The sequence below is a fragment of the Ambystoma mexicanum genome, chromosome 5q (assembly GCF_040938575.1).
Source record: "Ambystoma mexicanum isolate Mex_15411 chromosome 5q, UKY_AmexF1_1, whole genome shotgun sequence".
In the NCBI taxonomy this organism is placed as follows: Eukaryota; Metazoa; Chordata; class Amphibia; order Caudata; family Ambystomatidae; genus Ambystoma; species Ambystoma mexicanum.
In genome coordinates, this window is record NC_090933.1 from 1,210,177,822 (window position 1) to 1,210,192,222 (window position 14,401).

Consider the following 14,401-nt stretch of genomic DNA (forward strand, 5'->3'; position numbering starts at 1 on the left):
GGAAGGAGGAGTATGCGCAAAGATAGGACAATCATGCTGCATGTTTATTCCTGCCAACGATGCTGACAATGGCACACTGACAGAAGCAGTTTCACAATTGGCCCAGATGCACTCCAAAATGATGGATGAAAGCAACGGTGTAAAAAAGGATGAGAGCTGGTTTTCACTATTATGGTCATGGATGCCATCTTGGCTGTCAGATGGACTGAAAATTATAGTTGGTTGTACTATTTTGGCTGGAGCTACACTGATCATAATAAGATTTTGGAAGGCCCGGAAGGCACGCACCACTGACGAGTTGCTTGAAATGGTTGGTATACACCCCCTGATGCCAGCAGATGACGGCCAACACGCAGGCATAATAATACAAGAAAGGGAGAAGCTGCGAAACCAGATCATCACTAACCATCTGGACCCACCCTCAGTGAAGATCGAAAACCCAAGAAACCCCAGGAGTTACATAGGGAAATGGGTATATTGTACTCCTGGAGGAACCTGTGAATATATGTACTGGTCATTTGAAGATCATGTTAACCACTATGGACATCTAGGAGGGATAACTAAAATATGGAGAGTGAGAGGTGATAACGAAAAAGATATGTTTGTGGTCGACAAGTCGACCAGAGGGGGGACTGAAGTGGGAGAATGGAAAAACAGACTCCCGTCCCTGCCCTCTCGCGCCTGGCCTAAAGGATCACGGCCCAGGCACCCACCACGAGAAGAGTTTGCACATCTACCAGACGGCCAAATACCCTGGTACAGGAACATACGGATGTGTCCATCTGCCTGCCCGACAGCACGACCTGCCCATGCTGACACCTGCGGCACGGATCAACTAGACTAAAGCCAACACGTCGTTAGAGATGCCATGACGACCTAGTCAACGATCAGCGCACCTGTGCAAATATACACGCTGGACACTCCCGCACCAATCTACACGAAGAATATACTCAGTGCTATGACGTAGGCGACAGACATACTCACGGACGTGCATCTTTATTATTTTTCATATAGGCTTTTAAAATGCAGAAACGCAAGACGCATCATGAACTCATCTAAAGAGCTTGCTTACGCTTTTCCCAAACCCAGGTGCCATAATGAGAAATATAACGAAGACATGATACTGGTCATAAGGCAATGTGTTACTATAACCTAAAGCGCCTGTGCACCAAATGGTTCTACCTATACACTAGGCCTAAGTAGGCCGCAAGCAAGAGCTCCCATGGACGTGAAAAGAACAAGAGTCAGGTTGCTGATCCTGCAAAATGAGCCCGGCGAGAGCAGACAGCCAAGGTCGTAATGTTGCAAACCCACATTCCAAAGCAGACCATCAAGGGCACGATGTTGCAACCTCGCACGCCGCACACCAACGTTAAAGTCACACCTGAAAAATCATACCAGGTGTACAGTGGAAAAACAATATTAATGGTGTAAAGTCTGCCTCAAACACGGTCCCACCTCACGTGACCAAGCCGAACCTGACAGGATGCCAAGTCCAGGAGAAAGAAGGCGTCTGGATCCCTCAGTACGAGACACAGGCAGATGCACTTGAAAGGCTCAATGGGCATCTGCGACAGTGGGAGTAGTCGGCCTTCCAGCTCATGAATAAGTCTTCACATTGTCTGCACGTACTCATAGTGAAACATTGTTGCAAACGACAGGTGCACCGCGAGCTGGGAACAGCGATGGTCCCAGACTGGGAGGCTCGCGAACGCACCAATCAGAACATGGGGCTCTTATCACTGACGCCATTAACATTGACCAATCATTAGTAGTCTTCATGTAACAATTCTCATGTATCTAATTGTAGGGACAACCCAGATATATCACCTGACTCACCTTACCCACTAATATTGTTCTCTATACGTGTGCTATACTAACCCTACCATTCGAGCAACCAATCCAGAGTGGAGATAGGTTTTTTGCTAACTTTTGAGATGACGCGAGTAGCACGTCACACTAAAGTAAAAAGGGCCTGCGAGCCCACGATTGTGTGTGTGTCAGGACGGACGGGTACGCCCCTTGACCTATCCCTGCTGTTTTTGTTTAATAAACAGCAGAGTTACCCCGGCAGAATTTCCCCCGACACCAGTCAATTCAAAACCATATTGCGAGGTTGCAAATGAGCTAAGTAGACTGTGCCCTCGGAGATGACACTCAGGTGGACAGTGTTGTTAAGAAGTCTCAATATCACTGAGGCTAGTAAGGCCTTAAGTTTCCCATACAAATTGTGAATCTCTTGTAATAGCAGTAATCACTAGACTGGATTACTTTAATGCTCTTCTATGTGGTGCCAGCAAAAAGAATTTGTATAAACTTCAGGTCTTACAAAATGATACTGTTCGCATTGTAAGGAATGTTGCTAAAAGAGAACATGTTTCACGCCACAGGAAAGTTCTTCACTGGCTCCCAATTTCAGCCAGAATTAAGTTTAAACTGAGCACTTTAGTCCACAGGTGTGTCTTCAATCTGGCCCCATGATATCTCAAAGAGTGCGTTAAGCCGCAGCAACCCTCTTGTTCAACTAGATCTGCAGGAATACCCTGATGATTTGCCCCAGAGTCAAATGTACTAGAGGCGGGGGTCGCTAATTCCCTGTGCACGCTGCCAGGCATGGAATCTGCTTCCAGCTAATCTCCATATGGAGCAGAATCTCTCTGTGTTTCATAAAAGGCTGAAGACTCTGCCCTTTGCTTATGATAAGCTCTTCCCTTCCTCTGATGCCCGTCTCTCGCTTGTCCTGTGACCTTACTGGTGCTCTTTCTGTCTATGTTTGTGGTTTGATGCCTGTGGGGTTAAGCACAATATACATTTGTAAGTAAGTAAGTAAGCTCCTTCTCTTCAAGAGTATTTATTAATTGGGTTTTCATAAATGCCCTTCTTCACTGATAGGCTGGAACTGCCTGAGCTTCAAAGAATGAATATTTCATTACATCATTATGCAACTGACTGAGCAGGAGTCATGCACTGAAAGTAAATAAACATATTTGAAAGATAAACAGATTCAAGGCAAAACATGTTGACACATGGAATACTGTCCAAAGCATATACATAATATGTATAAGTATAGCAGAACATGTGAAGAATGAATACCAATATAACACATATTTAGCACAAAACAGCCCTTTGTGGAGCTAGGGGCGCTCCCAACACGGGTCCAAAAGCTGTGAAAAAACAATCCACAAAACCTCAAAATGGTGTGCACCATATGCAGGAAAAAGAAAAAAAAATGTACTTGTACATCATGGCCGGGAAGATGAACACAACAGGCCAAATTCAACCATTCCCACGTGGGCTCAACATTTTATAGCCACAAACAGAACGTTAGCATATCACAGAAGAAATGTAAGAAAAACATCATCCTAATATCATAATTTGCTGGTCGTTACCAGCCACCGTAAAAAAATCCTATATATTGATCTTAAACGTTTGGCAGTTACCATTTTGTCCAAAAAAGAACACCACCCTCACAACATGGTCACACCACATTCATCAGCCCAAGAAATGTCCCGATCCCATCTGAGGAAAACAGTTTGATAAAGGGCTTCATTTTAATTGGACCCTGCCACCTCAGATAATTGGGGCCGCAACATCCCACTGATGTGAACCAAAAAGCAACAAACCAACATGGCACACACCTCCTCTATTAATTTCCCATTCCTACCATCTGCAACGCTCACTATGGACCTACCTATCTTGTTACATGTTGCCATTCCTGGTACACCGGCTTCTAGTACCCACCCTGAAATGAATAGCCTTCTAAAAAACGTGACCAGTGCACTGCTGATCACCGCTCTTGGACCATCATTTCTGCTAATTTCTCCATATTATTCAGCACATTTCATATTGTGGCTGCGTGAGAACACTTGCTGCAGCCTTCATAAACATTCTGGTTTCTTGCCCGATATGATGAGACAGAGCTTGTTGTCTGGGACAAGGAATGTGTCCCTTGAGAAATGCTTCCCTTGCAGTAAAGACCTGGCAACAACTTTACACCCCTGCCCACATGCCCTTGAGATTTCCGACTGTTTGCAATCAATTGCTCTCAGCTAACAACTATGGCCTAATAAACGATTATAGCAGCTTAGTGTCTCTAACTGAGGCCTAATCAAAATGGTGGCACTTTTGTTCATATAACCTGGCATCCCTAGTGTCTAGACATGCTGAGGATGTCCACAACTACCTCATTAAAAACGGTGTGGACATCTTGTGCATTACTGAGATGTGGTTGTTGGGCTTGCATGGACCAAAGATAGGACAAGCAACTCCCCCTGACTATGTCTTTTTCGGCAACAACTGTATAAATACTGGGGGTGCAGTGCCATTATTTGTAGGAGAGATATGGGAATGCGTGAGGCTGGAATTGAGTGCAAGGGATGTGAAATCTTATACCAACCTAACCACTAGTCTTAACGACAGCACAGACATTATTCTGATAGACGGGCCTCCAACTGAAATGCCAGTATTTAATGAATATATTGCCCAGTTATTAACCCCATTGCAGAAACCTAACTGATCTACAATATTCCTGGCACTCTCAATTGTTGGAAAGGGGACTTGAGAGAAAACGCAGCTTTAGATTTGGAAGCTCTGCTTAAGAACATGGACCAGTGCGGACAACACTCAGACCCAACACACATAAAGGGCCACATGCTTGATTGGCTTTATAGCATAAATATTAGAATAGTTGATGTAATTAATACTCCTTGGGCCTCATTACAACCTTGGTGCTAAGTGCACCAACTTTACCACCATGGTGTAAACTCTGTTTACACCATGGTGGATGGCGGATTTACCGCCCCATTCCAAGGTGAGTGGGGCGGTAAATCCCCATTTCCCATTTTCCCTTCCCCATTCGCATTTTTGCCCCATAGGGCATAATGGGAGTGGGGAAGGCGCTAATTACGCCGCTGTAAATTACGGCGGCGTAATTAGCACCATGGCAGGTTAGCGCCATGGATTTTAACGCCTGCTAAAAGCAGGCATTAAAATCAGAATCAGGCGTTAAGGGTTAACGGTGGCGTTAACCCTTAACACCTGATTTGTAATGAGGCCCCTTGTATTTGGTCAGGCCATTACTTTATTACGGCCAATGTGCAGTGCCCATTACTATGTCAATGTAAACATCAGACCTTTCGTAAGGTTTACAGTAGTAACTTCCCAAAAATGAGTTCTTCAGAATGGGCCAATTGCCTGAATGAACTCATGGGTCAAACAATTGATCTGTATTCACCTGACAATATGGCAAAGAGTTACAGCCTCCATCTAGAGAGATTTCTGAATAGAAATGCGTCTCTCAAACTTAGAAAAATCAAACACTGTCTCAATCATTGCATTTGGTATACTCCCGTTTTTAACCCAACTCAAACAAATGAAGAGACAGGCAGAGCGTACTTGGCTTAAAGTGAAACATTAGGCAAATAAAGATGCCTGGAAACTCATCAAAAAGGACTATAAACGTATGATTTTGTAGGCAAAAAGGGGTTCTACAACGAACAAATAAATAAAGCCGGGAACCAAACTAAAGAGCTGTTTAAACTGTTCAAGGGCTGGGAAAAACCGAGTGCCTTGGCTCAAGATTTTAAGCCTGATAGAGATGATTGTATTAATGCAAAAGGCACTTTTAAATGTAACATTATTACAGCACATGCTAAAATTCAGAATGACTTGGACAACAATATCTTATCTGAACCCCTGACTATAATAGCCAGTAAATAATGTGGGGTTTCACAGACTGCCTTTGATTGTTCTCCCGTCTCAAATAGTGAGCTAGTGGATTTGTTAAGAATCTTACATCCAACTAACTGTCCAGGAGACCTCGTCCCATCTAAATGAATCCTGTAAAATGGGGAAGTCTTGGTGCCTTTTTTCAGGAGATTCATCAATGCCTCATTTGCAACAGGTTTGTCCCTGCTTCTTTTTAACATCTATATTAAGGCCCCATGTATGGAGCCAGAGAATCTGGAGATTTTCTTTGCTAATTATACCAATGATTTCCAGCTTTCTGTGAGCCTTAGAGAAGATCATGGAATTGACCAGAAAAATCTAAATAACATCTACCAGTTTATCAAACACTGGATGACTACAAACTGGCTATGCCTGAACACAGCTAAAATTGTATTAATGGTGCATGGATGAGAACAAGCCAGAGAAAGACTGAGACCTGCATATAACAGTTTTAGTATAGACGGAGGCTCCATCCCTGTAGTCAGCAAAGTTAAAACCATCAGAATTTACATGGAGACATCACTAAATGTTTATGCCCATGTGAAATATGTAGTCCAAAACTCCAACTTTACTTGAGGGTCTTGAGACAAATCTGTCCTATGATTACTCAGGCCAACAGGAAGAAGTTAGTTTGTGCTTTTGTCTTGCCCAGACAGGATGACTGTAATTCCTGGCTTGTAGGCAAGCTACAAAATATTCAAAAGAGATCCAGTCTCAGCAGCCTGCAGGGAACTCCACTGGCTCTCGGTGGCCACAAGGGCCCAATTGAAGTTGCTTACACTGGGCCATAAATGCTTACTTTGTACTGCACCAATGTACTGCAGCACACAGAGCACTACCACAGCCAAAATAAAAAAGGCCCAGGAGGGTCTCTTAGTACATTAGCCTCACCTGATAATCCATGCAAAAAGTGGCGCGAGGGAAGCTCAGCGGGCTGGTAGGCTCGATGCACACCAATCAGCTACCAATCACGGGAGGTGTGCGGGCTGGGAGGCGGGAGGGATCAGGGACCAAGAAATGGAGGCGGGGGGAGTACTACGGCGCTCAGCACTCTACAACAGCCAAAAATTTAAAAAAACGAAATAGGGCCCAGTAGGGTCTCATAGCACGTTAGCCTCACCTGATGATCCATGCCAAAAGTGATATAGTTGTCATCATGCACTACGTCCAAAACCTCAACCCACTAAACAGTTACCGTCCGATCCTGAAAAAGACCCGTAATTTCACACAGCACCATATGAAGTAAACTCTGTGCCTGTTGTGCATGCACCTCTCTGGGAATACATGTTCTGTGTGTTCTAGTTGTCTGAGGTATCTGGGAGCACACATGACATGTTCCATTAACTCTCTCTCTCCCCAGTGTTGCCTTGTGGTCGTACCAAATATTGCCAGACTCAGTATGAGGTTGGCCCCTCGTTAGGCCCAAAAATACAAATCAAAGAGGTATACATCTCTCTTAGCTCATGCCATGGTATGGACAGTGGCTGGGGGTGCATACACTTGGCCCCTGTATTATTATGAATTGCTGGGGGGGTATAATAGCCCTCCCCCTGCTACGTACAAAAACCCTGGGCCAGTCACTTGAAATGAGGACAAGTGAAGAAAGAAAGAGGAAAGCCAAAAGAAAAAGAAAAACAAAGCAATACATAACATTTGTCAACATTTTCCCCCTTTCTGTCGCTCCCACCATGTATGACAGTTCCATCTACTGAACCTGCAAAAGGAAATAAATATTTAAATGGCAGGTGCTTCCCTTTTGTTGCCCTCCCCTTCTTCTCTGTAAGGAGGGTGGGCAGCATTGATTTTGTCCCATCAGGCATCGAAGAAGTGGATCCATTGGTACTATCACTGAGCTTTTACTGCAGTGGGGGGTCATGAAGGTGACAGTGCAGGGGCCCAGAAAGCAAGCCTTACTCGACTTCTTCCTGGTAAAGTTCCTAATCAGAATTGCATCCCTGGATTCTGTTGCAAAAGGGGCAGGAAGTCCTGTTTCACTTGCTCTAGTGGCACCTCAGAGGAGGGTGGTGCCAGCCGGTGTTGTCGGGGCCTGGTCTATAAGGAGATACATATGAGAGATTGAGTAAGCTCCTTAAGGTACCCACGAAACACCTTCCCCAATATGTCTGCAGTACTGTGAGCATCAGAGCAAGCATTTTGAGCAATGACATGTGGTATTATCTCCTTCCTAGTGGTCACAATCTCATGAGGGGCATGAGATGCCGATTGCTCCCTGGCTGATTGTACAAAGCAAACAGAGCAAGTGGCAAGCAATGGAGCCATCTCTTGCCAAGTGTATCACATAACTTTCCACACGCTCCTTGAGCCTGCTTATAAGGTGTTCAACGAGACCATTGGCTTGAGGGTGATAAACGGAACAAAGTTTGTGTTAGAAGTCTAATATGGAAGTGATTTCTTTAAAAAGCTCTTTAGAGAAGTGTGGGCCATTGTCAGACCTTAATACTTCACACAATCCCCACTGTGGGAAATACTTGTGCGCAAGGAACTTAGCTGCTGATTTAGCATCACAGTGGACACATCTTCCTACCTCAAGCCAACGGAAGAATGGACAGTCACAATTATTATATAATGAGTGTTGACGCACCTATTTTGCTTATCATTGTAATAAATATGCAAATGGCAGGTAAAGTTGGTAAATAGTTGCTTTACTAGTTTTAAGCATATAACCTGCTGTAAATTGCTGAAATGTCACACAATTGGCAATAAACTCTGCTACGTGTTCTTGCAGGTTTGGGAATAACCACTCTGTCTGGAGAACTGCTGGAATGCTTTCTGGCGATGTGTGTGCTGGGTGGTTCAGCTGTTCAAGAGTCACTTCAAGTAGATCTACATGCATGGTTTTCCTGAAATGTTCTGATGCCAAATTAAATCAGTGAGGCAAAAGGAAGACCCTCTCTTGTCCCATAATTTCTGTTCCTGTGTGGAGGCCTTGTACTGTGACTCTGTTAACTCCATTATTGGTAGAGGGTAGAGTGGTATAGCTATCTGCTGACTGCACTTGTAGCTGTGTCATGGATGTGAAGATGGGTGGCTGACCTGTAATATATGGCAGATAAGATGCTTGTTAGGCTACATTGTCTGCTGTACCATTGCCACGTCACATGTAGTCTGTACCTCCGTTGTGGGTGGCACAATTGACCACTGCTACAACTAAGGGTAATGGCAACACTTCTATCGGTTTTGATAGCAAGTATGCATGCTGCACTGGTGCCTGTCACATTTCCTGAAACCCCTATTCTTCCATTTAGACAATCCAGAATGTACTGTGGAGGTAGCATATTCTTAATCATAGTAAATAGTGCAGAGATGCCCTTATACATCTCTACTGCTAATATCAATACCACTAATACAGCTGATTGTGCTGAATAATGGGATGATAATCTCATCTCTGCTGTCACCTAAAAATCCACCCCCAAATAAGGTGCCACCACCGACCCATTTTGGCAACATCCTGTGTTATAGTCAATCATCGATGAACCATCAACAAAGACTATCTCACACCCTCTTCTAGTGTTTCTTCTCTCACTGTATAATGACCCTCTGCTCTCTCTTCTTAGAAGGTGCAATTATGAACATCATCACCCTCCTGTACTGCCTGGGCAATGAAAGTCACAGGATTGACAACGTGGCATTACACAATATGAATTGCTGGAGTCAAAAGTATAGCCTCATACCCTGACACTTGGTGGGTAGTGAGGGTAGACTTGGATTTTTCGAGAATAGCAAATACTGCATGATCTTCATAGAGCATCACTTGTCAACCCATTTTATGGCAGATGATTTTTTTTTCAATTGCAAAAGTGGCTGTTGTGAGTACTTTCTTGCATGGCAAAGGCCCCAATATCACTGCATATAAAATACCACTGTAATAAGCCAGAGGCTTGTGCCCTAGGGGCGTTTTCTGAGTGAGAGCAGTCATCATCAATTCCCCATTGGAATGAGAGAACAGAACACATTATTTGTTGGAAATTGTAGTTGGTTGTACTGGTGCATGGGTTAGTGCATCTTTACGTTCCTTAAAGGAACGTATCATTTCAGCTGTCCAGGTGATGGATGGCTCTTTCGCCACTGGATCCTTTGCCTCTCTCCTCAAGCACTCCTTTGTGCACCCCTTCCTTAAACAGACTTCTGCCAATCCTACCTGTCTTGCAAAGTATTGCCCTATCTCTATCACTCCTTTCCTGGGCAAACTCCTCTAAAACCTGTATATCTCCGAGCTTACTCACCATACGGAATCTATTGGGTCTTCATTCATGACCATCAGTCAGGATTCCAAGAGGCCAGAGACATGGAAATTGCTCTCCTGAAGATCTGTGAAGATCTGCTCTCTAATCTTGACTCCAGTCTTCCTTCTTTACTCATCGACCTTGACCTTTCCTCTTCCTTTGACACAGTCAATCACGCCATCCTGATCAAGTGACTCTGTGAGAACCTGTGCATCATGGATCAGGCTTTGGAGTGGTTGACCTCCTTCCTCTCGGACAGGCCCTCCATGGTCCAACTTGGGTCCTTTCTCTCCACCACTTCACTCTCCACATGTGGTGTCCCCCAGGTCTCTAACCTCTTTCCCTGGCTCTTTAATGTCTACTTGGCCCCTTTGGCACATCTGATTGCTACTTCATCATCTAACTTTCAGAGTTACACGTATGACACCCAGCTCTTTTTCAGGCTCCCCTTAGCCTCCTATTCTCTCTCGCTCATTCCTGACTGTCTATCTGCGATTCAGGATTGGTGTACCTCCAACAATATCTGCCTTAATGCCAGTAAGATGGATATCCTTCTCATTGGGACCCCTTCTCCAACTATCCCCCTCTCACTCTGGCCACCCTCCTTGCGCCCTCTTCCTTTGCCTCCCTGTGAGGCAAAAAAACCTGATGTCTTCTTTGACTCTGCTCTCTCTTTCTCTCCTTACATCTCGGACCTCACAAAGAAGTCACAATACCAGCTGCACCTCCTCATAGGTATTCTCACTTTTCCCCAGAATCCCTTCTCTCCAGGGCCCTGGTTCTTTCTAGGCTGGACTACTGCAACAACCTCTTTCCCAATATGCCTTCCTCTGCTATCCAGCCCTCTGCAACTAATCCAGAACATGACTGCAAGAGTTATCCTTGGCCTTAAGCCCAGGCACTGTATCTAGACAGCACTGAAATCTCGCCAGTGGCTCCCCATGGCTGCAAGGATCAAGTTCAATACCCTCTGCATCATCCGCAAGGCTTTCTGGGCCAGAAGCCCGCGCTATATCCAACTCTCGCTTCCAAAATACCTTTCTTCTCGAGCTCTTCGCTCAACTACCTCCAATGCTCTGAGGGTCAGATGCTTCGCTAGGCAGAGAGTTGGGGTTCGATATTTCTCTTCTGCAGGTGCCTTGCTCTTGAATGGCCTCCTTGACCCTCTCAAACCTGAGCCAGACCACCTGAAGTTCCAGAAACAGCTCAAAACTTGCCTATGCTCCTCTGCTTTCTCTCTCTCCCTCCCTTGCTGACCTACCTGTCTGCTGCACCGACTAATTGCCTGGCTACCCTCTGAGCATAATGGGTTTCAGACTCATCCATCATCAGTCTCCCCTGCATTACCTCTGGGACATCACACACTTAGATGCTATAATTGTAACATCTTCAGTCCCCTGCCTCCTTGCACTTACCCAGAGCCACGCTGCCCTTGGTGAACTTACTCAGAGCATTGTTGCCCTTATTGCACTTCACCTCCCCCTTCCTGGGACTTCCCTCTCTCACTCCACTCTGCACTTTGGCACTGTCAGTCTGAATACCACAAGGCCTAGTAAGATCGTTTGTACTGTCCTTCCTCTGTCTTCCCTCCCTTGTCTTGTTGTGCCTAGAAATACTTGTGTACAGGTGCATTATAAATGATGTATTATATCATATAATGGGATGTGCTGCCTTTAGCGCCTTCAGTAATGGCTCAGTGTAACTGCAGAAGTAAAAAAATCCAGGACCTACAGTAACAGCACAAGCCTAGGAACTGCTGCATTCCTTTTTCTGTGTTTAGCTGGGGTGTTTTCTGTACTGCTGTTGCATTTTCAGCTGTTAATCTGCTCCCCTCTGATGGCAATATCTGCCCTTGGTAAAGTACCCCTTTCTGGCAATGTTGCAGCTTTGTCTTGTCCACCTTGTACTCTTTTGTCTGACAGTGAGATCAATAATGTTATCAAATCATCCCTGCACTGTGCCGCTGTGGCACTGCACACCAGGAGGTCATCTACACATTGTATCACTGTGTCTGAAAATTACCCACATCTGCCTGTAGTACCCTTGTGGAAGTCTGGATGTTAGTGCTAGCAGAAGCTCTGCCTCCACAATGTTGTTCAATTGGCCGAGATCCTGTTCCATCCTTCAAGGCCCCCCTTTTTCTTTTTTCACCGGGTGCACAGCTGTGTTACATGAGGAGTCTGAGTGCTGTATTATGCCCTGTTGCCATAAAGCTATAATGGTATCATATATCTGCTCATCTCCCTACTTGGACAAGGGGTACTCTTTTACCCGGGGCAATATGGCCCCCTCCATCAATTTGATGCATACTGCCCTATCCCCTTAAAAATTCCTAAGAAATGGGGCCCGCTGGTCCAAATCTCTGCTGGCACCTTCTGAAAATCTTCCTGCAGGTGTGTTAGCATTTCCCTCATGAGGAGTGCCAGTTGTGGAACCTTCCTATGGTGTATGTGAAAGTGACACTGTACAATAATCTTGAACAACATCTCCAGAGAATCCTTGTGTGTCAATTATTCTGTACGACAAAGGGAATCTTCCTTCTCTAATGCAAGATTTGGGAATATCTTGATGCCTATGCTCACTGCCACCTGTGGTTCCTCTTCCTGGTCTATAGTTACTGATAGGATTAGGCACACCAGAGCCTTCTGTGGGCGGTCCCATTGTGTATTAAGGTTTGTGCTGAAGAGGTAGGAAAGGATATCCCCCCAAAACTGATGCTCCTGTATAGTGTGACACCATGCCCTGAGGTAACAAGTTGGTGTCCCATTGCATGTTCGTTGCCTGTGCATGTGTCCCCACCTGGATGAGTCCCTGTGCTTGCGCTTGGAGAGGATTTGGTGACTGATAATGTTCTGGGATGCCACCATTGGGCAGGACAAATGGTGACTGCTGCTGTGAAGCTGCTTGTGTGGTTGGCACTGGTGTGTACTGCTGGGGCATTGTTGGAACATTCTGGATGCACGGAATAACAGAGGGTTGCTGTGGTGGCATGTTCTGGATGTTCTGGGGAAATGTGTCTTTCATGAGCAGTGCTTGCTGCTGTAAAATTCACTGAAGGTTCTGGGGAAACGTACACTGTATGGGCTGAGCTTTCTGCTGTGTATGTAAGTAGTAAGGCATGTTGTGGTATGGTATGATATGATATGATCCAATAGTTTATTTACATAGCGTGTATAGATAATGTGTTTCAAAGCGCTTCAACGCAAGTGAAGGAACAAGGGAAGAAACAATGACATTCTTACAGGCCATGGACAGTAAGGATGTGAAATGAACTATCGTGCTCGGCCTGATGATATTTCATATAGTGCTAGAGCTAATACATAGATAAGGAAGTCAGGGGGGTAGTGGGAAGGAAATGGAAACAGACTGGCGGCTACCGTACTAGGCCTGATGACATTTCTGGTAGAGCTGGAGAAAACAAAAGGGAAGAGAGAGGGGTGCAGAAAGGGCGGGGAGGAATAAAACAAGCGACCATCGTACTAGGCCTGATGACATTTCAGATAGTGCAGGCAGGGGGGGACAAGTAAAGGGAGAGGGGAGGAGACAGATGACGTTACTATCATACTAGGTTCAGGGACAATTGTGATAGAGTAAGTGCAGCGAATAAAGTAAGAGGAGGAAGGAAGGAGATAGCAAATGGGAGAAACGGAGAGGAGGAAAGAACAGAGAGTAAGTAGTCAAAAAGAGTGGAGAAGCAAGAGAGGAGAGTAAATACAATTACAGAAGTCAGTAGTAACACATAATGTTGCAAGCCTGGATACAAGATGAAGATGCGAATAGCATGATTCAGGGCCACCATGAGAAAGGGTGATACACCGTGAATCAATCAAGTCCATAAAAGTCAAATGCAGCATTGGCCACAAGACGGTGATGGTGAAACCAGATAGTATCAGGACAGGCTCCACTCCTAAATGAAAACCACCTTTCAGTGGTGGCAGTAAACTAATATCAATAGTTGTGACAAATATTTGACAAGACAATTCTGTAGGCTGCAATGGGGTTTTAATTAAATTGCAGCGGGTGTTTTCAATACACATAATCTGGAGCAAAAGATACATCAGCTGGTGAACATTTTCGAGGTTAAGTAACCAGTTTGTAGGGTACAAATACTGAATATTTGTGGTATCAATCTATTGCTTCTACGTCCACTGATGTGTCCTTGGGAAGGAGACCAGCGGACTTAGTGAGGTGAGAGCACATTTAGCGGCAGACAATGCGTCAGAACAATATAGGGTTGAACAACAACAACACACAAAATTCAAAAGGTCAACACGACATGTCAGGCCTCTAACCCTACAAATTTAAAACACACCCATATCCACAACACGGCACCTCCAAATTATACACCTCTAAATACCACAATTATATCTTCTTATCCTTCACAAACCAAAATATCACATCTACGCAGCACGGTCACTATTATCACAAAT